Below are 23933 nucleotides of genomic sequence, written 5' to 3'. Positions count from 1 at the left end.
TTATTTTCTGGGTAAAACTACTAGTTAAATGGGTAATGTATTATTGTCCAGAAACGTAATTTTATTAAAATATTTTGTTTTTCGACATAAATTTATTAAGGCAGTATCAGGGTCGTAAATAATTTATAATATTAACATATATAAAATATTATGGCACTTCTATTGAAATATAATATCTTTTGATGCGAATAAAATAACTTATTTGAAAGGGTGCTTCTTTTCTGAACACGGTTCTATCACAAATTTTAAGTCTTCTTTTTTACTTCTTATTTATTTATTTATTTTTGGTAAAAATTATGATGTTCCATGCGTTCAATCCCTCGATGATTTAGTCCGGAATTTATATTTGTAAAAGACAATTGTTTGTTTAAAAAAACACTGTTTAACAATCACATTTTGATGATTCAAAACAAAAATCTACAAGAAAACGGAAAACACAGTATTTTACGATAAACAACTTTAACAACTTTATTTTAATCTGATTTTTAAGAAAGCCGCAAAGCGAATAAACTTTTGGAAACATTCTTTATTTTCATTTAAAATCATTTGATTTCAAAACCCCTCAAATTAATCAAAAGTCATACACTTTCATTCCCTCTAAAAAGTTTATTTACTCAATTTCACTCCAAACATATCAAATAAATGTCGACTTCAGTTTTATTCACTTCTATCGGTACTTACAGACGCAATCGCTACTGTATTGTTATATACCAATTGTAGCATAAGTTTATAGTTTATTGAAATAATTTTAATAATTTATTTAAATAAATCTAAAAAATGTATTGGAAGAAATCTAAATAATTTATTAAAACAAATCTAAATAATTTATTGAAAGAAATCTTAATAATTTATTGAAAGAAATCAAAATAATTTATTAAAAGAAATCGAAATAATTTATTGAAAAAATCTTAATTTATTGAAAGAAATCTAAAAAATTGATTGAAAAAAATCTCTTCACATCATTCCAGGAACCGAACCTGAGACCTTGCACATGGCAAACAAGAATGCAAACAACTCAACCAAGAACCAAACACTATTATCATTCATCAACATGAAAATAAAGAACGTGATATTGAAAAAGTAATATTAAAAATTAAGTATAAAGATTTTGAAAACAAGTAATTACAGTCTAAATTTTTTTTTCCTTAGCATCACTTTGCAGCTTCCCATCTTTATTTTTAGAGTTAATTTATGGAAAAAAATCATAATTCGACAATTTTATTAAATGACAAAAAAAGTCTTTTTATGCTTAATAAAATCTGAAAAATTAGAAAAGCACGCCCTGGGAAGTTGTGGCCCTCTAGTACTGTTTTTTCTGCAATTAAACACTTTTTCTCTAAAAGGCACTTAGTTCACTTTCGTCTTCAACCTGCAACAATCATCATTTTTTCAATTAAAATTGAGATTCGTATGTATGTACGTCGAAAGCGTGAAATTATTAGCCCATGTGCCGCGTTTTCTTTTATTTTGACAAATCTTACCTTCTTCATTTCAGTATAATAGTTAGATATTTTTTAAACGTTTAATAAAACCAACTTCTCGCGGTATTTTTTAAAATATGAAGGCTGATCGAAAAAATAAGTGAAAAAACCGTAAGATAGATCAAAAAAAATCATTGATGTAAATTAGGTCCAAAGTATCAAAGATGGTCAAAAGATTCCATACCCGTTTTTGAGAAAATTTCGAAAATCTGTAATAGAACTTTTTAATTAAAATCTTTACAAAAAATATTTTTTATTTTAAGATATTTGGTGCCATGAACACTTAGGTTAACATAACACGAAACACTATTTTTATTAGGTATTAAATATGCAGTCGGCCTCGTGGTGTAATGGTCAGCGCGTTTGCCTACCATGCGAGAGGTCTCGGGTTCGATTCCCGATATGGTTGATATGAAATATTTATTTGAAACGGTGTTTTCACACCAGAATATTTTGTAGTCCCTGGACGGTAAGTAAGTGTACCTGAAGCGTAAGACTGATCATCTTACCTTCATGTAACAAAAAAATTATCAAAATACGCCGTGATTGGTGTACCAATGCAGTGCCCTGAGCACCATTAGGTGCGGAAAGGGAATTATGATGATGATTAAATATGCAGTTGGCCGCTTTTGACACTATTTTTAGCGTTTGGCCATCTTTGATACTAAGGGCCTCTTATATGTTCCATTCAACTTAAGTTCCGGAACATAGCTTGTAGTCAATAAATGTACAGCGTAAAAAGGCGCGACTCGCAGATTTGAATTCACAGTAAACTAGCATAGACAGTTAGTCTTTTTACTCTACTGCACGTTTTGATGATGATACGCGGCAATGTTGACGCGACAACGCTCATTTTTCAGAACATTATTTTAAACCATCGTTCTATGAAGCGTCATCTCTATTTAATTATACGTCAGTGAAAAATACGGTATTTTTATTTATTTTCTTGTTTGTGCATAGAGAAACATCGCGATTTTTTTTAAAATTTGATTAATTGGGTCTGTATAATACTGCCAGTAAAAAAAAATCGTACCTATTGGAAGCATAAATTACATTTTTAAATTTATAATTTTAAAATTCCCGCGAAAACGATTCATTGCATTGGCCACGCCCCTAATACGTCACGATTCGGATAAATTTTGAACTTTGTTTGTGACCGCTTAAATTCAAATAGAATATCCTCACGAACCTTGACGTCACAATTGTCAAGACCAAATTATTTCTTAAAAAGTTAACTGTGACAACGTTTCTCCACGATATCCATACTGATTTTGAAAATACAAATAATTTTTCTACGTCCATTTAAAATATTTTCATAGGTATTTGTAGTATGTGATATTTCCATATGTCACCAAAAAAGTAGTCAAAAAATGATTAAATTTAAATTATTTCTGCGTTTTCGTCAAAATAAACCCATTTGGTCAAGTTGACGAAAACACGACCATTTTTTCCATTTAATATTTTACAACTAAACTTTTCACCGCTGTGATTAATTATAACATATTTGTTTACACTATTTTGAGTTCGTCTAAATGTTTGTAGATAAACGACTGGATTTAACCCCTTTGGGAGTCATTAAGATTGACAAATTACAACAGTGATGGAAAATATATATATTTCTTAAATTAATTTTTAGGTTTACACAGATAAATCTCATCACAACAATAAAGATTTTAGCTCTTTAACTTCATCGATTCACTAATCAACGGATGGAAGATTTGAAGAAATATGAATGTTTAAACATAGGCAAATTAGTGAATATTCTACCAAATCCCAAAATGAACACTCCCAAACTACCAGAAGTCAAACTAGAGGATGGGTCATGGGGTCTATCAAAAACTCTAAATTCGGGCAAAGAAATTTCAGGTTTCTGGGCCCCAAAATTTTCAATATGTTACCCAAGCATCGCAAAACCATGACCCGGATTCAATTTAATAAATTTGTAAAAAAATGGTTACTGGGTTTAAGTAGAGGAAAATCAAAAATTAACTCAAAATACATTCTTAAATATTAAATTAATTTTTAAAACTGTATAATAAATTAACCAGAAGGTAGTAATGTTATTGTTTATTTTTGCATAAAAATGTCTGCCTTAAAACAGGCTGTACCTAGTTAGGCAGACTAGACATGATCCAGAGAAATCTATTACCTAAGTGTGTATGTAGTAGATAAAGTAATAGTTATTTTTGTTAATAAACTGTGATTATTATTATTATTTCAGTGTATAAAATAGCTACTTAAAACAGTTACTGAAAGATATGGTTAAAAAACCCCACGCTAAAAATACAGTTTTTGCATCCGTCAAGGGTCATTCTCGCGTGAGTGAATGAGTCGATATTTATAACGTAACAAAAGGCAAAAACGATTTCTGTTCAGACGAAAATAGACGTTACCCGTTACCGACTTTTTGGCCAATATATGTTTATGTAGGTACCTACAATTCTAAGCAACTAACCGCTATGGTGTAAAAAAGCTTTGGAATCTATATAATATGCGTATAATTCAATTGGTTAGATAATCGGTTTTCGGTTATCGAAATAATCGATGAGATAAATGGTCGTAGAGTTAAGAATAGTCCAGAAGGAGCGTAGAATCATATTTGAATACATCGGACTGTGTCCGAAAATTCCCCCACTATGCCCCACTTTCGCCGCGCGCATTCGTGATGTCGCCGCGTAATGTTGCACGATGGGAAAAAAAATAATGTAAGGTAAAAAAGGCAATCTGTTAATTTCTCTAAAATTTCATTGTGCACGCGGAAACATTGATTGACACAACAGAGTAGATAAGTAAAGGGTCATTTAATAAGAGTAATTGAATTAATGAACTTTAAACTTAAAATATAAAACAAATTTCATTTTACATAAAACGGATATTTTTATATTGTGTTAAATAATCTTTGATGTTTTGAAGATAATGTCAGTCAAATGTCCACCGCAGAGTTGTTTTATCCGAGGTCCAATTTTCATTAGTTCTCTCATTAGATGAGGAAAATAGGGTAAAAAAAAATACTACCCTGGCAACACTCACGAAAATTCCATTTTGTTTCTTCGACAATCTGACAGATGGAAAAATAATTTAATTTTTAAGTAATGCATTTGCTTCGTACACATTCATTTGCTGATTTCCCGGAGATAAAGGAGATATAAAGGAGAGTGAAAACATTTTTAAGAAGGTCATTTGAATGTCTAAGCATTCACAGTGGCTTAATCACAAATAACTATCGACGTGCTAATAAGCGACGTTTCTCACCATGGTTGTTTATCGTAGTCGCGATCACAATGAAACATCCGTGAACACCTTATATTAAATGACAAAATATTTACGTTTCGCGACGTACAATCCTGCTGCACAATCACATATTTGAATTTCACCGGTGTAAATATGAAAAATATTCCAAAACTGCTATTTCTATTTATTCATTCATTATTGATCATGCTATTTATTGCCAAATGTCAAGAAAAGCAGTCGCCATGGTAATTGTAATTTAATTTTTACTTTTTTGTATTGGATACTCCTTACCAATTTACAAATGCAATATACAGTATTATTTTTTATAGTAAACGCCCATTTTTCGCCAGTGAACTGTATTTATTTACGAGGAAAACAAAAAACAAACTGACACGAGCGTCGACTTAGAGATTACACACCCGTTGACTTATGACTGCGATAACTTAAGCATGTTCATTATTGTTCACTGTGATTGCTCAAATGCTTAGCATGCTTTTAAGCACGTCGATAGTTTTGTGATTGAGCTACAGGGCTTGATAGTCAAACAAATAAAAAATATAAAAAAACAGTTGAACTTCCTCATAATATTAATAAATAATATTTTTGATGTAAATATTTAATTTCTATATTACGTTTTTAGTAGAATGCTGTCGAATGGCCGATACGAACGTGGATTTTTTTTAGCTGTGTGATTTAAAAAAAAAAAACAACTATTTGCAACGGCAAAACTGAACGATTTCGATACTTTTTGTCAGACCACAGTCTTAAATGACAGCGGAAACGCTTACACACCTTAATACATATTTACTTAAAGCACAGTCATAAATACACCTTTAAACAATAACGCATAATTTGAGACACGCTACAAACGCGTAAAGGATGGCATTTCAAAATCAAATTAAATCATGCGGGAGACTGCTGCAAGACATTGCATAAATTTGTTTATTTGCTACTACTAATACTATTACCATCACGGCATTTTTTAAATTTTTTTTTTATTTTACTTTTTGTACATAATGTTATTTGTACATTGGCGGGCTTATTGCCAAATGACAATTTCTTCGAACCAACCAATAAAATTAAAGTTTTATTTTTATAATTCAAGTTACAGAACATATTCAATAGAAAAAAAAGATTAAAAAGCTAAAGATATATAAAAACAGAAATAAACGTCGCAATTACCTTAAATCAAAAACTAGTACTCAATGAGAAAAGGGAGAAAAGAGGAAAGAGGAAAAGGGAAAGGAGGAGAGATTAAGGAAGAGAAAGGAGATGTTTCTTCAGACGTGATTTAAACAGAGATAATGTAGTAACATCTTTGATGGTGGATTTTCCCGTTGGAGAAGGAAGAAAAAATGGACCGCCACACACGTCTATCCTACATTTATTTCTAGCTTCTTCCACATTCATACATCTTGTAATACATGCCATTCGGTCCTGCCAGCTTGTGACATGACCGGACTTGTGATTTTGGTTTATCTGATCATGCCACGTCTTCCTTGGTCGTCCTCGTCTCACGTTGCCGTTCATTTTCGCCATATATACTTGTTTTACCATTCTTTCGTCGTCCATTCTTTCTACATGACCGAACCACAATGTTATAATTATTTTAAAAATTGTATTCTGAATAAGATTCAATTAATATCTCACTTTTTTTAGATTTTGGATTTTGCCGGGTTTGCAGGTAGTACTCTCATATAAAAATGACATGTAAGTATGCTTAATATCCAGAGAATGATATGTTAAAAAAGTTAGAGAATCTTGTAACGAAAAACTCCCTCAGAGACGTGAAAAATGTCAATGTCCAAAGTAATATTGTTCAACATAGTGATAACTAATGACAGGTCATACTTTCTACTGAATATGCTGTATAATCGGCGGCCTCCGTGGTGTAGTGGTCAAGACGCTTGACTCATGCACGGAAGGTTCCGGGTTCGATTCCCGGTGAGAACACAAAAATTAAAATGTGATTTTTCTCAAGCCTGGGTGTTCTGTGATGTAAATCACCACTGTAATTGGGCCTCCTGGCCTGTTGTAATGCAAAAAAAAAAAAAAAAATAATAATTTTTAGGTTAATTTTATAAATATAAATCTTGTTTAATTTTTAGGTTTAATTTTTTTTAAATAAATCTTGGGTATAAGGAAATTTGTGTTTTTAAAATAAATAAAAAAAATATTAAGCCAAATATGTAGTATTTGTTTAAATGTAGTACATGTTTGTAAAAGGCAGATTTGCCGTTTATGTTAATAAAATAAAATAAAATAAATACATAAAATAAGCCCTGTAAATGCCATATTCTTTTCTTTAAGGTATTCTCGATCCCTGTTGTAATTTGTTAATATTAAAAATCGTTATTTTTTTTACCGATTTCATTTTTTTCATATTTTTTTGTCGATGTGGTGGATTCGAAAAAGGTTAAAAATCGCTTCCAGTGGAAAATTCCCGAAAACACGTAAATGCGCGGTCGAGTTCAGAATTTTATTTGAATATTGGAAATGAAGACATCTCGGAGGAATCTGGGTTCGTTTCACGTATAGGTCGCCGGGGGTCATCGACCCGCATCAGCTGTGGTTCAGCTTAGCTGGAGCGACCACGTGCTCAAGCGTACTCGCGCAGATCGCACGTACTGGCGTAGGTCTGCCAACGGCGGTCTGCGCATGCCGGACTAAAAAAACCGCATCGTAAATTTTTCGACCGAAGGTTCGGTTACGGTTTCGGCCGAAAATCGGCCGAAACTTGCCGCCGGGACGTGTCGGATCACGTTCGGCTGTACTCTGGTGCATCTTATGGCTAATGACTTTCGGTCGATGAGGTTTTTTAGTTATAACGAACCAAAAAACGCTAAAAGAAACTAATTTACTTATCACTAGGGGTAGGCAGAGAGAATGGCCCGCCACGCACGTCTATCCTGGCATACATTTCTAGCTTCTTCCACATTCATACATGCCCTTCGGTTCTGTCTGCTTTTGACACGACCAGGCTTAAGATTTTGGTTTATCTGATCGTGCCACGTCTTACTTGTTCGTCCTCGTCTTACGTTGCCGTTTATTTTCGCCATATATACTTGTTTTACCATTCTTTCGTCGTCCATTAGTTCTACATGACCAAACCATCTCAGAGACCCTTTCTAAATCGTATCACTTGCTAATTTACTTGTTGAATTTATCGAAAATGTTTTAAGTTTGTCCAAATGTTTGTAGACAGGCTAGATTTCCTCCCTAGGGAGTTTTTAATACCTAAATTTAGGCAGAACGGTAAATGTTACACAGTGTGTAAAGTGACCACATTAACCAGCTAATGACAGGTCATAAGCCCTGTAAATTCCTAGACTTCCGTATTTTCTTTTCAAATTTTTTTTTCTATCCGTTATAAAAAAAAAAATATGCCTTTTATTTCATTGTATGTTTTATTTTCACTTCTTTTGATGAACAAAGTTTAACAGTAAAAACGCCTAATATTGGTGGCCTCGTGGTGTAGCGATCAGCGCGTTTGCCTACCATGCAAGAGGTCTAGAGTTCGATTCCCGATGCGGTTGACATGAAATATTTATTTTTAAAAAAGGTGTATCTACAATATATTATTCAGCCACCCGCGCTAACTCCACGCCCCGCGAGACCCCTAAATGTCATCGTCTTGTAACCTTTCTGCTTACATCTTCTTAGTACTTTTTGATAAAGACACGTTCTCAGGGCTCTCCTAGCGAACCAGCTTGCTTTCCATTATCTGGAACTATTTGGTACTAGGCAACGCCTTGGTTCTCATCCTATACGGTCATATTATACTGTCAGCCCTTGCTTACCTAGTTGCATACCTTGTCTGGTAAAAATATGAAACCAACACGACATGCATTTTAATAAGCACATGCACTGATTGGGACAAACATGCACTGATTAAAGTATGATTGGGACAAACATGCACTGATTAAAGTATGATCAATCAGTGCATGTGCTTATTAAAATGCATGTCGTGTTGGTTTTATTTTTTTGTGAAACAACTATGGTGAAGGCGTATAGTGGGTTTTGCATGTTGGTTTAATTGGTGTTCTGACGAAGAGACGGGTACGTCTCGAAACCGGTTTACATAGAAAAGGCGGTAAGTGGTTATATACAAATATTCAATAACATTTAGTCAAATATTTGACCACAAATTAAATGCTTTAAATATTAATAATATAAAATAATAAATATTCCTTGACATGACCAGTAAAATTGCAAGATAATATTCCTAGCAGTTTCACTAGATACAAAAATACATGTTCTTAAGCTACGTATATAACATAAATAATTAGAATTAATAATAATAAGATGAATATACAATAATAAAAATGAAGAAATCACAAAAATATTTTATTTTTTTTTCAAATATGTAATAAATTAAAAACACCAAACTAAATAAATAAAACAAAAGTGGCAACCAACTTCTTAATTTCGAAAAACTGAAACTAGGTTTAAAAGGGAATTACAGATTATCCCTTCCCTTACTGTGCCAAAAACATTCGCGCGTTGCGGTGCTGTGTAGTCAATACACATTACACATGCAAAAAATGAGAGATTTGAAATTGGAAAAATGGAATATTCGTGGGCAATTGCATTAATCATCTACAGTTAAAGTCAAAAGCGATAATATTTTGAATCTAATTGCTAAAAACGTGAAAAATCATTGGCTGACGTTCACGGCAAGAGAAGAGACCGCCCATAACAAAAGCCCGAAAGCAACTGCGCAATACAGGCGACTGGCATACTGTAGTTGTGGTACAGGACATTTTGCTACTGGCCAGCGTAACGCGTAAATTTGTATCTCTCGCTCGCGAATAACCTATCTATAGCATCGAGAGTGGGACATAAATAGTGTTTGAGACTAACTTATATTTATGGAGATATTAAAGTTATTACATGCATTGTGTACCGGCCACACATCACCGGGAAGGTAGAGTAAAAAAAAATAAAAAAATGATATAATATGTCGGATGTTTTGATATTTAAATAAAATTTTAGTAGTTTTATACCCTGTATATTTTTCTCCGTGTCCGAGCGGAAAATACCAATGTTTTAAATTACTTTGATTGTAAATTGAGTTTTTTTACAAATAGACTGAAAAAATATTCTCAATAAATTGACTGTATATTTGTAGAATTAACCTGGATTCCATAATGCCTATCTAATTTATTAACTTGTCTTTGCTTTTCTTTGTTGTATTCATTCTATTATTTGTTACAGTATTATTATTGTTTTTCGTTGTACGATTTGTTTGAATTGGGCATTGCCGTAAATTTATAAGTAAAACAAAATAAAAAAAAGTAAATACAGTTTTGGGAATTTGACGGGTAACGAGTCACGCTAGGAGCTTCGCTGACAATACTGCGCTTTACATTGTATGATGGCGCGTATAGTCATAATATATATATATTGTATAATGCAGGCGCTCAGACTATACTTTAGGATTGAACTTCCGCGTCGCGCGAAATAATGACAGCGCGCACCGTCAATACTGGCATTTTTTAATAGCCCCGTCTGACGATGCCACGAATGAGGCAAAATCACTATTCAGATTTTTGTCTCAATAAAAATCTGAGGCGGTCCGAAAAAAAGTTAGGAAATCATACAGTTTTGTCATTTAAAAACACCGGACTTTCAAAATTGCGCCATTGATAAAAAAAGGCAATTTAAAATGTGGAAGATAAAAATGAAATTTTTAACAAATTACAACAGAGATGGACAACATTTTTAAGCAGGGAACATAGAAGTCTAGGCATGCAAGAGGTCTCGGGGTCGATTCTCGATGCGGTTGACATGAAATATTTATTATTAAAAAGGTTAACATATTACAACACGATGAAAAACATTTAAGAGAAGGTAATATTGAAGTCTAGGCATCTACAGGGCCTGACCTGTCATTGGCTGGTTTAAGTGGCCACTTTACACACTGTAACATTCACCATTCTGCCCATATTTGAACATCTATATTCCATCAATTCTTTCATCTGTTGATGTTTGTGCAGTTAAAAAGCTGAAACCTTTATTTATGCGTCTGAGATTCATCTTATTAAATTATTTCACCTATATGGAAGTCTAGGCATTTTTAAAATTACTATCATTTTTTTTCTTTACTAGTTGTTTTATTTATTTTATTTTTTTATTTATTAGTGTATACATGGCACGAATGTCTTTTACAGGGCTTGTAATATCTGTTGTATTTTAAAAATCTGAATGACTTCCTAGGGGATGAAATCCAGTCTTTTGTCTACAAACATTTCGAAAATCTCAAAATATTGTAATAAAACCAACTGGTCGAAGAAGAAGTAGACAATATAATCACAAAAACGAAAGACATAAGATTTCGAGCTAAACCATGTCAATCCAACTTCATCCCACACTGTTTAATCGCGAAGAGATCTACGAAAAGCCGGAAGATCTATTCCAAAGAATTCCAAGTCGTGTGATGAATTGACGAATCTACACATTCTGGACATTGGGGCATAAAAACAAAAGTTTCTCTTAGAAGATTTAATAAATAGTAGATTTTGACTTCTGGTGACACGGTTGGGAACATGAAAAGAAATCGATAGCAACAGAGATGGGACATCACTTAAAGCATTAAGTATTTTGAAAATGCATATAAGGTCCATCTCAGTTCTACGTCTCTCCAATGAAGACAGATTAGGAGATTGCTCTATTTCAAAATAGGAATAATTACCCCTTTGTAATCCGAGCGACCATGCCACTTTTCTTAGAAAACGGTGTTGGACAGACTCGATATGGTCAATATGAGTCCTGTAGAATGGAGACCAAATAGGAGAAGCGTATTCTAGATGGGGTCGAACTAGTGAGCAATAAAGAGTTTTGATGGTATTCATATTTTTGATGTCCTAATATTATGGTTAATAAAGAATTATTATTGTTATTATTTATTTATTATTATCAATATTTAATGTAAGAAATAAAAGCCAAGACATGGCGCCGAATTAAAAACGAGAATATAGGCCACAATAAGCATCGAGTGGGTCAGTTACACCCTTAGATAATCCCCCTACAAAAAGATTCCCTGTCCGTTAAAATGTCCAACAAAACATAATATCGTGGGTTAACCGACCGAAGTTTCGGTTCGACCAGTTTAACGAGTTTCGGTGTCTGCCGAAAATTGACCAAAACTTCGGCTCAATCGAAACCTGGGGTCGAGATGTGTCGGATAACGCTTGGCTGTGCTCGGGTGCATCTTATGCCTCGCGACTCGGCCGCGTGAGAACTTTGGTTTGATTCCTTTAAGGCAATTTTTTCCAACCTACCCAAACCGTTCAGTTTGAGATAATTATAAATACATGGACATATTGATCTTACAATTTTATACAAAAATTAAAAGCAAAGATTAACAAAAATAAAAATATATTTTAAAAATTAACATAATACTATGGAGAGAGGAGAGGCGATGGGAAGGAAATTTGAAGGATAAAGGAACAATTTAAATATTTAGATAGTGACGTTCCAATCATGACTTAAATGTAAATAAAGAAGGGGCGTCTTAACATTAGTGGGTAGATTATTCCACAATCGAGCGGCTACTACTGTGAAAGAGGAGGCAAGAAAATTAGAGCGATGACAGGGTATTAAAAGGGTTCTCTCGTTACTAGAATGAAGAAATAGTCAGTCTGTGTTGTGAAAGAGGTTGGATGAGCTCTCTCATATAAACAGGCGAAGTGGGATTATTAAAAATATTGTGAAGAAGTGATATAATGTGAATGTTTCTTCTATGCCTGATACTGAGCCAGTGTAGTTGCGTGCGATACTCGGTTATGTGGTCACATTTGCGAAGATTAGAGATATAACGAATACAAATATTCTGCAATCGTTCATTAATATTCATGTATATATATATAAATTAGCACAATTAGAAAAAATGGATTGTCCATTCAAAAAATTAGTTATTTTATTGCCACTAATTACTAACATAACACTAGACTTGTTTTGTGATTTGTTAACTGTAGTTTGTAGTTCAAAGATCTTTTATAATTATATTTTGTAATTTTTGTATAGTTTTTCTTCTTCTCTTAGTGCCCTGTCAGGTATCCCCAACGTTGGCAATCACTCTGGCAAAAGTCTCCCTGTCCTGTGCTGCCCGAAAAATCTGCTCCGCAGTCCTGAAGCCAGTCCAGTCTCGTATATTTCGCAGCCAGCACATCTGTCTTATTCCAGCCCCTCTGTGACCCTCAATCTTGCCTTTCAAAATTAAATGAAGCAAGAGGTACTTTTCTCCACGCATTATATGCCCCAGGTATTAAATTTTACGAACTTTCATGGTGGTTAAGAGTTCTCTGTTCGTTCTAGCTCGACTTAAGACTTCGGAGTTCGTTATCAGGTCTGTCCAAGATATCTTTAGCATTCTGCGATGCAACCACATCTCAAAAGCCTCCAGCCTATTCATAGTGTTCACTTTCAGAGTCCAAGTCTCACAGCCATCTTTGCCTTATTTTCAAGTTAAGATTAGCATTGCAGAAGAGGTATTTCATTTTATTAAAAGCAGCTCTTGCCGTCTCAATTCTGCATTTAATCTCTATATCTGGGTCAAGGGTCTCTGTTAGAATGCTGTCGAGGTATTTGAAGTTAATAAGTTAAAACTCCTAAAGCTTACATTGAAGAACTGTCTAACATAAGAAAGAATAAAAAAGAGCTAAAAATAAACAAATGTACCCATTAAAATTATATCTTTTTTTTATTGTGTATATTTAGTATTTAACAGCTTTTATCGACGTTATTTCTTGGGCCTCAATTACGAACGCTATCTTCATCTGTACATATCGAGACGGTATACTTAATTTCTGTACTATATGTATCTTCCTCGGTATGTTCTACCTACTTGTCATCTCGACATCATATGATCAACACGAACCAATTAATGGCTGCAAAAATTAGTCCGCGTTCTTTTCTTCGTGAACATTTGAAATAGTTCTCATTTATATTTAAAATAGGCTTCTGTGATAGAAAGTGCCCACTTCAACGCGGTTATCAACTCCCAATTCAAGCAAAAAATGCTCGCTTAAACATGATTTTTGACAATTACCAAGACGGTACGCAACAGTCGTCTGTATTTATCTACCGATTGATTACAAATCCGACTCTTTAAGGTTTCGATACGTACACTCATTTAATAGTGGCAACCTTTTTTACTTTGGTAATGTATCCAAAATAAAACAAGTTTATTGGATTGTAATTCTACTTTATTTTTTATAAAATATACAAAGGGTATATTGTGACGCGTTTCGTCTTGTTAGGACTTGTTGGGACTTGTTAGGATGTTTGTTTGAAAATGTCCTAACAAGACGAAACGCGTCACAATATACCCTTTGTATATTTTATGAAAAATAAAGTAGAATTACAATCCAATAAACTTGGTTTATTTTGGATACATTACCAAATTAAATATGGAATTCTACCAATTATCTGCATACACAATAAATAACCCTTTTTACGCCTAGATACTCGTATATGTTAATAGGGCAGAAGCTAGCGACATAACTTTTTGCATCTAGCCGCTCGTTTTCAAATCTAACAGTTACGCCAGAATTTAATTCGACTTCAAAATTTATTTATTTCTCTCTCATATTTTTAATAGGCTTTTAAAAAAACAAGTGCCAACCTCAGAACGATTAAAAATTTAAATAAATGAAAGGAAAAATCGCTCAGTGGAACAAAATTTTTGTCACTTTTATTGCGTAGATAAACGTATCGATGGGTTCTATACCCGTCGGTTGACATGGTTTGACATTTATTCAAAAAAATAGTTTTTACACTTAAATTTGAGATAAATAAGCCACTCAAAATTCCTAAATTCCACACTATTTATAGTCAAAATAGTTTTGTTTTCAAAGCAAAAAAAAAACAATAATCTCCCCAATGAGCTTAAAACTATAAAACTAATAAAATCGATTTGAACGGTGATCAGTAATTTCCCATCACTAATGACATTAGTTTGACAGCTCTCATTTTAATCAAGCTATATTTCAAGGACTATAGGAACGTTTCGCCGCCGCGCCATTTCGAATTAAAGCGACCGCAGCGTTTGACCAATTTCGCCGAAATTCGGCCAGGTAACAGCTGTTTCTCCGGCCGCGTGGGAAGTCATAACACAGATCGTAGTGTACACAAGTGCGCCGCCCGGGTCACTGGCCGACCGCGGGGTCAACGCTCAGTACACTACTGACTCCAGAGAAGGAAATTAACGCTATTTTCAATTCGTTTCGATAGCGCGCGAATATGATTAGCACGCGAAATACACAACAATCCGGTCTCCTTGAATATGCCTCCTCGGTGTGGTCTCCTCAGAACTCCACACACAAGATAAGGCTTGAAAATATTCAGAAAACGTTTTTGAGACATCTCAATCGGAGATCCAGATTTACGACCTTAACTATAAAACTTATTGTCACAAACTTGAGGATCGTCGTTTGGTATTAGACATTGGGATTTTAGATGACATTCTTAATGGACGTCTTGATAGTCCTATTCTGGTTTCTGAGTTAGCCCATAATGTCTGGCTACCGCACCCGTCACACGAATCTATCTCTTTTCCATGTACCCACAGTAGAGGGCCGATGATGTATGAAGTTTTTTATTTTATTAGACATGAAAGTGAAAGGGGTCTAAAAAGTTGCATTTTGGATCACAATGAAAGTGAAAATTATTCAAAAAAATATTCCATACTACTTTTGGCCCTCAACCGAGGTTTGAAGTTTATCACTGTCTGAACATTTTGTTAATTATCTATATTGATAAAATTATTTTTCGTTAATAAAGATATAATTTAATCGCATTACAAATTCGAACAAGTTTTAAAACTACCGAAATGCAAAAAGTTTACACCCCGCGCAACTGATTCCGTCGAGCGCCTGGCTAATATTGATGAAAACAATGGTTCATTAAAACAATGCTACCCATTTATTAAAAAACAAAGTGCGAGTTATGCCCTTAGATGCTTATTGAATAAGGCTTAATGCACATTATAAAATTTAATTGGACTGATTTTCTTACTTAAATACGAAATGACAGTCGGTTTAGCGCAAAAAATTGACTTTTTCAAAAAATTCAAGCTCTGGTTGAGGGCCAAAAATAGTTTCAACTATTTTTTTTGATATTTTTTGCATTGCAAATAATCCAAAAGGCAACTTTTTAGACCCCTTTCGTTTCAAAATTCGGAAAAAAAAATATCGGCCCATTCTAACCCACAGTTCGAACCAACTATGCCCAGAACTCTCCTCTGATTCGCTTGGCGCGTAATTATGATGTATTTTTCAATAACGTAGACATATTTAACTGCAGTAAACTCACTTTTAAAACAAAAATAAAAAAACTATTGTATGAAAAAAAAAAATGTTTCTTTATAAAAAAAAAATAAACAAACAAAACAAACAAACCATCACGCCGTTTCCCCGTAGGAATAGGCTGAGAGGATAGAACGCCATAATACTCTATCTTGGCATACAGACCTCGCTTCCTCTGCATTCATACATCTTCTCATGCACGCACGCCGATTATTCCTACTTTTGTCCATCTTCAAGTATTTGATGGACTTGATCGTGCCATGTCTTTCTCGGTCTTCCTCGTTTTCTCCATTAATTAATCGTTAATCATTTGCATCGTAGATCCTTTAAGCCGTTCTTTCGCTGTCCATTCGCTCTACGTGGCTAAACCAACGCAGGACCCCTTTCTTGATTCCGTCGATAATGCAAGTCTCAGCCTTACACACTTCACGGATCTCGACATTTGTGCACCTATCATTTATTTATTTATTAACGGACATTGTCCATGTATACAATTTATAAGGTTTAAATATTACAATAAAAGAATAGTTTAAAACATTTTAAACAAAAAGAAAGAAGCATTGACAAACATAAGGGACATCGAGACAAGATCTGGACTATTTATTTAGTGCTCGTTTAAATCGTTGTAAACTTAAACCAAAAAAGTCCAGATCCTGTCTTGAGTTAACAATACGACAAAGGCGGGTCATTGGAGAATTTAGGCCATAGTTTGTTCTATGCTGATCGATGAACAGTACTTTATTGTTTCTCAATCTACGAGTCAGAATATTGAATTTTACTTGTCCCAGTAATGATGGAACATCGATTATACCATTTAGTATGCCGAACATATATATGGAGTCAATATTAGTTCTACGTTTTTGTAGACTAGAAATATTTAACATTGACTCTATTTCAGCATAAGAATAATTATCTCTCTCTAGTCCAAGCATCCACGCTATTTTTCGAAGCAAGCGATGTTGGACACATCGTTTTACCACACATTCGCCTGAGGGATCGCATTTCGATAGCATTTAACCTACTTTCATCATCATTTTTTCAACTCCATACATTACAGTTTGCAATGAAATACATATTAATAGTAAAAATAGTAAACAAAAAATCTAACAAAGGCATGGCCTGTTCGTGGGTATACAAGAAAAAGTTTTTGAATTTTTGCTCCTATAATAAATAATAGACCGTTATAATACTTATGTTACAATTAATTATTTAAATTTACTTTATATTTTGTTATGATGTCATAACTTATATTTACATATAAGTTATTAATTTAAAAAATACTTGGTACACTTCCACTTATTTGTTTTGAACAATTAGCGCTTTCACCCTCTAATGGGCATCTTCAGACTGAAGACCTAAGTGTATTGGTCAAAATAAATAAGCGGAAGTGTAAAAAGTATTTTTTAAATTAATAACTTATATGTAAACAAAATTTAAATGAAATTACATTTTGTTGTTTATTATAATGGCTGGACACAGAAGCAGCCTTAAAAGCTATAATATGTTGGTAAACAATCAATAAAATTAAATATCCCAACTAGAAACCTCTGACAAACTTACTCTTTCATACCGATAACCATAGAACTAACTATGGTTTTCATTCCCCTATGCCCAGAATTCTCAGGTCTGCCAACAAACATACCAGTCTTGATTTCTTTGATAACAAGTTGTCTTCTTTCAAACGATCACTGAATCAAATTTAATTATAAACACCTCTCTCCCGCTTCCACTCCCACAAAGTCTACTATGAACCATTGAGTCTTTCTAATTTTGTTATAATAATTTTCTATGCATAAATGTGTCCATAAAAATGCCCATTGGGCGTATATTTAAATAAATAAAATGTGCAAAAATGTAATTTGTTTTTTTTTTTTTTTAATGTTTATATTTCATTTCTGCCTACCTATATTATTGGTTTTATAAAACGAACAATAAAAGAACAAAAACATTACATAAATTACACGCACAATGTCACAAGAGTGTCATTTTAATGTGCACCGGTAGATCTGTTTTTCACTTAACCCTTTTAAATGCAATAAGGTTATTTTCGAATATGTGGCTAATAAAGAGATGTTTCAGCTCTTTAACTTCACAAACATCAACAGATGAACGATTTGAAGGAATGTGTTGTAGTTGAAAATGTTTGCAGACCTCGTCTACAAACATTTGGACAGACTCAAAATTATCTTGACAAAGAAGACGCATTTCAAAGTTCAACATGCGTGCAATAATGTGACACGTGGCAATTACTGTTCATACCACGTGCACAGGTGTCAAAATTTATACAGTGGGTCACAATGCATTGCCACTAACGTAATAGTACTTAACAGTATTTTCATTTGAATCGGATTGTGGTCCCGTGGCTAGTGTCTTGGACTAACGGATCAAAGGTCCGAGGTTCGAATCCCACTTCACCCCAACTTGATTCCCATTTTCTAAAAGTGAGTTATTTACGACTCGTTAAAAATGGCCCTCAGAATTTAAAATATGGGTAAATTATAAGAACGCAAATATTGATTTTACAAAAAAAACGACCAAATTTTTGTAGACAACGCTATTTTACATCCATTGGGAAGTTATCACCACCGTTTTTCTATCGGCACTCAGTGACGCATAGGGCATTAAATTGGTAGGAACTCCAAGTTGTTTACACGGAAAGTAAGGTGATCAGGAAGAATTAAATATTGTAGAGTAAAACCACCCTTTGAACCAAAATTTCGTGGAATCGAACCCGGTACCTCAAGATTGGTAGGCAAACGCGCTAACCACTTCGCTACGAAGCGGATTTATCTCCGCTCGATTTCCTTTTTTCGGATTTTTACCTGAGATTTCAAAATGATAGACCAGGGTTCTGAACCATATCAACACTCAGCACTGTATTCTTCATTCGCCCGGATGCAATAAATATGGGGCATTTAAATACGTCAATAAAAATCAATTAAAAAAAACCATAAAGAATCATTAAAACGAGAGACGATTTAATGCCCTATGCACAATTTTTAAAAAATCGAAATGCTATTAAAAATAAAATGATTTACTTAGTACGTTTTTAAATCAATGTAATATTTTATTAATATTTTATTGACAACTAATTGAATTCTCTGCCTTACCCGCCATTAAGCGCATGTATAATTAAAATATTGATGAAAAGCATTTGCCTACTAAATTAACATCAGATAATACATTAATTCATTACGAGCGATCACAATAATTTTGATAATTCGGTATCCTATGCACCAATGACGTAGGAGGCAAAGTGTTAAGATTAGAAAATATGAACAAAGATAAAAAAATATTTTATAAAAGGGAATATAGAAGTCTAGGCATCAACAGGGCTTATGACCTGTCACGGCTGGTTCAAGTGGCCACTCTACACACTGTGTAACATTAACCATTCTGCCTATGTTTGAACATCTTTGTGAAGCTGAACAGCCGAAACCTTTACTCAACTTGAATTTTTTTTTAAATTATTTCAGTCATATGAATCACAACAATAGGCAGAATGGTGTATATATTTCATATTTTCAACCGTCATATTTTCTTATTATATTTACTTTGCCTCCAACTTTTCAACCATCCATGCGCTAAGTAGCTGCAAGACTTGTTGTAATCTAACTTCTATTTTTATAAATTTGTTTTTTATTTCGTTTTTAAAATATCACTTAAACTCTTAACTTCATTGTCAAATAAAATAAAATTTAAAAATGTAAATAGGGGCTAGATTTCTTACTGTCCATGCGCTCTGTAGCTGCAAGACGTGCTGTAATCTAGCTCTTATATATCATAATTGGAGACAAGGAACTAGAATCCCAACCGTCTATGCGCTCTGTAGCTGCAAGACGTGCTGGGATATTTATTTATCGTACAGCGCCCTTGAGGTGATTTTCGCAAAAATGGCGCTTTATAAATTTTCCAAACATACATAATAACGTCGTTTTCTGATCGATAATAATAAATGAATCTATCATCTGATATTAATTCAGTACGTAAATGCTTTTTATTAATATTTTAATTATAGTCCTGCATATTCCTTTTTCAATTCTTGACTTTCATATTCCCTTTAAAAAAATGATTTCCGTCTCTGTTGCGACGAATTTAAATGTCATATTATAAAAAAATTAAAGAAAAGTTCACAGCCCTATGCACCGCGGATATAAATAAAAAATTGATAAAAAGCAGTTACGTACTAAAATAACATCAGATAATACATTAATTCATTATACGCTATCAGAAAACATTGTAATTATTTAAGTAATTTAGTCTCCTATGCACCAACGAGCGTAGGAGGCAAGTAACGATAACATAATTTTAATATGAATGTCAGTTTATTTGAAAATGATGTGAAAATGGCGATGAATTTTTTTCAGTACAGCAAAAGCATTTTATCAAATCTTATTAAAATTTTTAGAAAACGCGAGAAATTTGGATCGTTTTTTGATTATTTATTTTTTTGTAGTTCGCTGGTATTGAACCCAGAGCCTCGCTTTTCGTTAGCCAAGCACTTCCCCGGCAACGCCGGTTATTTTGTGCAAATCAGCAAGAGATTCCTACCAAATTTTCACGTTATAATGTCGTACGTTGACCCCACGTGAGGTTATGCACCTCTGAAAAAAGCGAGATTTTTTGTCTTGGCAACGGTAACATACGTAATAAAGGTCGATTGCTCGAAAAAATCGAGGTTTTTTTTTAATACCGATTCGACCCGCACGTCCCTAAAACATAAAAAAAACATTTCAACAGGATATTAATTAAAATCGACAAGTTCGACGTTTCGTAATCCTGTTTTTCGCGCCCTTAAATTGAGCCGATTTGGTGGTTTTTTTTTAGAAAGAGTATCAAAATGAAATTTTCTGTCTCGGTGTATTTTGCGTTTTTAAAAAAAAGGAGTCATATTTGTACACCGTACGTCCGAAGACAGATAAAACCGGGCTCTATTATGGGTCCTTGCTCTCATAAGAAACAATTTATCAAAAAACAAAAAATACAGAGACACGCAAATGGTAAATATCTGTGGTGTGTAAGAAAATCACGGCTCTTGTGCTATATCCAGGGAGAAAATACGGGAATACGTTTGTACGAAAAAATATTTTAAAAAACGCCGGACGAATCTTTAATTTCATACCGTGAAAATTTTATACAAATTTAGCCCATCCGGCCGGCGAATTTGTGTAAAAAATTCTAAATTCACAATAAATTAGGAGATTGCGAAATCGGCGGAAATACAGAAAATTTATTGTGTTTTAAATTATCAATTCACTGGGATTTGCTGAATTCCTCTGTCGAATCAACACTTAACACCATTGCAACATTTTCACAGATAAGTGAGCGTTGAATTAAATTTTTTTCTGGCACATGGGCTTGCAATTTCACTGGAATTAATTATGCATTTGTTTCAGATGTCACTGCGAGATTATTGGACGAATTTACGCGATTTTGACAGCGAGACACGACGTTTCGAACTAAAATTATACACGTCACATTTTTGTCGAGTTCGAGACACTGCACAAGGGTATTATCGAAGATTGCTACATAACTTGGACGAAACACTGTAATATCGGCGAAGACACAGAACCAATAGCTTTTCGTTATAAAACTATCACCACAGTACACTGTACCGATTGGATAATTACGTCATATATAGTTGAATGACTCCGGGAGCGAGACGGCACGATATAACACATTCAACGCACGCCATTTTGAAAAAAACTCAAACCCGGCGTAAACTGAACACAAAAATCTTTCCCAACGCGCGGCGAAATGCCACTTGATTATTTTTTTCTCAATTTTCTACTTTCACATCTTGTTATATAAATAACATTTCGACCGGTCGATGACACGAAAAAATCATAACAAACAAAACATTTTAACAGCGCCATCTCTTATCAATATTTTGAATGATCGCGGCCATTTTTGTTTTGGCCCGCGGGTGGTTTTTTCAATTCTGGTTACGCGACCGCCCGACGTGTACGCTACAAGGAAGTGAATTCTGAATACTGAACTGAGTAGATTCCATTTTCCATACACATGCATACGTGCCGGGTATGTATGCAGGAGTCACGTGGTGCAATGACTCTGTGTGCGTGCCGGGTGGTTCGCATTATATAAAGCCAGAAAATTATGACATGCCGTTCAACAAAATATACGCCTATCAGCGATTGCTAGTTGGTACGCTGTGCTGCTATTCGATTCTTGACTAGGTCAGCCTTAAATCATGTGTTTTTAACAATAAAAATATTATAAGTGGTCTGGCACAGTAAATAGAGATTTCGTGATTTAAAAAAATGCGTTTTAGTAAATGCATCATAATCCCCGAACTCTTATCCGCATATGTTGATGCATAGGGCACTGCATCTTAAATAGAATGCAGCGTATTTTAATAATATTTTACAAGGAGGTAAGATGATCAGTCTAACGCTTCAAGATCTATCTATATAAGATTTTCAGTATTTCGCCTTACAAACAAATAATTTTTACTCTCCCAAGAATTGAACCCAGGACCTCAAGCATAATAAACGAACTCACTGACCACTACGCTACGGGGTGGACTTTTCTCCACTTGATTTCCTTTTTTCAGGATGTTTACCTAAAACCAGGAATCGAATCGGAAATACTCGTCCAGGATTCTGGTTCAATTAACATAGAACCATGTTCTTAATCCGCCCGGACACAGTTTATATATTCATGTAAATGCAAATGATTAATATTATTGCCTCGTTAGGAAACGATTATTTCTTTTCACAATTTTTAAAACACCTCATGTACAAAAATCATACGTTTTTTTACGTTTAATTACACAAAACGCAAAATTTAATTAAATATTTTTGGACAAATCAAATTAAATATTTATCAATTTAAAATACAAATCGAACCAAAAACCTCATAATAGGTTGTCCGATATTAAGACCACTATAATTTTTATTTTGTGTTAATGCCTGTACTTTTATAATAATGTTCCTAATAAAATGCATAAACTTAATGAGATAGCTAATAAAATACTAACAATCCATAAAATGTTAAATTATTTGTAAAACTTATTCTTAGAATTAAGCAGTACGAAAAGTAAACCGATTTGTCAGCTCTGAAGTTCAAAATAAAAAGTTGTGAAATAATAAACAAAAATCGTAAATAGCTGTATGAAAAAATATATATTATGAACTGCCCTCGGTGACTCAAGAACCCGTGTCTCCCGTACATTGATCGCTTGTGATGACGAAAATGACACTTGTGCAAAAAAGCGCATATAAATGAAGCAACACTTTTGCTTAAATTGGCCCTTGGACATTGTAATTGTAATACAATTTTAGCCATCAAAGCATAAAAACAATTTCATCATGATTGCTCCATTATAAAAATATTGATGATTCAAACAAAGTGCTCGTGGCTAGACATTACGAAATATTCTTGGAATTATAGAGTTCATTATATTTTAAATATTACATTTGAGCAATCGTTTTTTTCGGAAACCGATAATGTGTATACGGGTACCATGTAAATAACGCGGCGAGTTACACCTAAATTGCCAGAAGTTATTAATACGTTACATGAACAACTATTGTCAATAATATGAAAACGAACATAATATGTTTTTTTTGTGAATTTACAGAATAATATACTGAAATACGTTTAAATCCCTGACATTTAATTATCAGTACGAACCATACCAATATTTCAAATAATTAATAAAAATAAACTTATTATTTTAGGTAAAAATAATAATTTCATCAAATATCATGTTATTTTGTGATTTTGATAAAAACATAAATGAAACCTCACTGAGCAAATCATGGATTTGTTTAATATAAAGTAATGATTGTTGTGTATATTTCTTGATAACAAAACTCCATATTTAATGATAATTATGAAAATGTTGATATGATACATTGGTTAATTTTCATTTGTTTTATTGACTAAC

At 33.5% G+C, this 23933-nt stretch overlaps 1 long non-coding RNA gene across 4 annotated transcripts; it reads right to left on the bottom strand.

Moving 5' to 3' along the window:
- Positions 1-177: 177 nt before the first annotated feature.
- Positions 178-22018, bottom strand: LOC148272204 (uncharacterized). Of its 4 annotated transcripts, none has more exons than XR_015824904.1 (3): positions 21279-22018; positions 1127-1369; positions 178-417 (listed from the first exon to the last, which is right to left on the bottom strand). It is a non-coding gene; the product is annotated as an uncharacterized LOC148272204 (long non-coding RNA). The 4 variants fall into 4 exon arrangements; XR_015824903.1 differs by having other exon boundaries at positions 21449-22018; XR_015824905.1 differs by having other exon boundaries at positions 21500-22018.
- Between the last annotated feature and the right edge of the window lie 1915 nt (positions 22019-23933).

The sequence above is a fragment of the Micrasema longulum genome, unplaced genomic scaffold, assembly GCF_059751315.1.
Source record: "Micrasema longulum isolate JH-2025_06_02 unplaced genomic scaffold, ASM5975131v1 h1tg002438l, whole genome shotgun sequence".
NCBI classification, from domain to species: domain Eukaryota; kingdom Metazoa; phylum Arthropoda; class Insecta; order Trichoptera; family Brachycentridae; genus Micrasema; species Micrasema longulum.
Note: the sequence above shows the minus strand (reverse complement) of the source record. Positions and strands in the feature narration are given on the sequence as shown.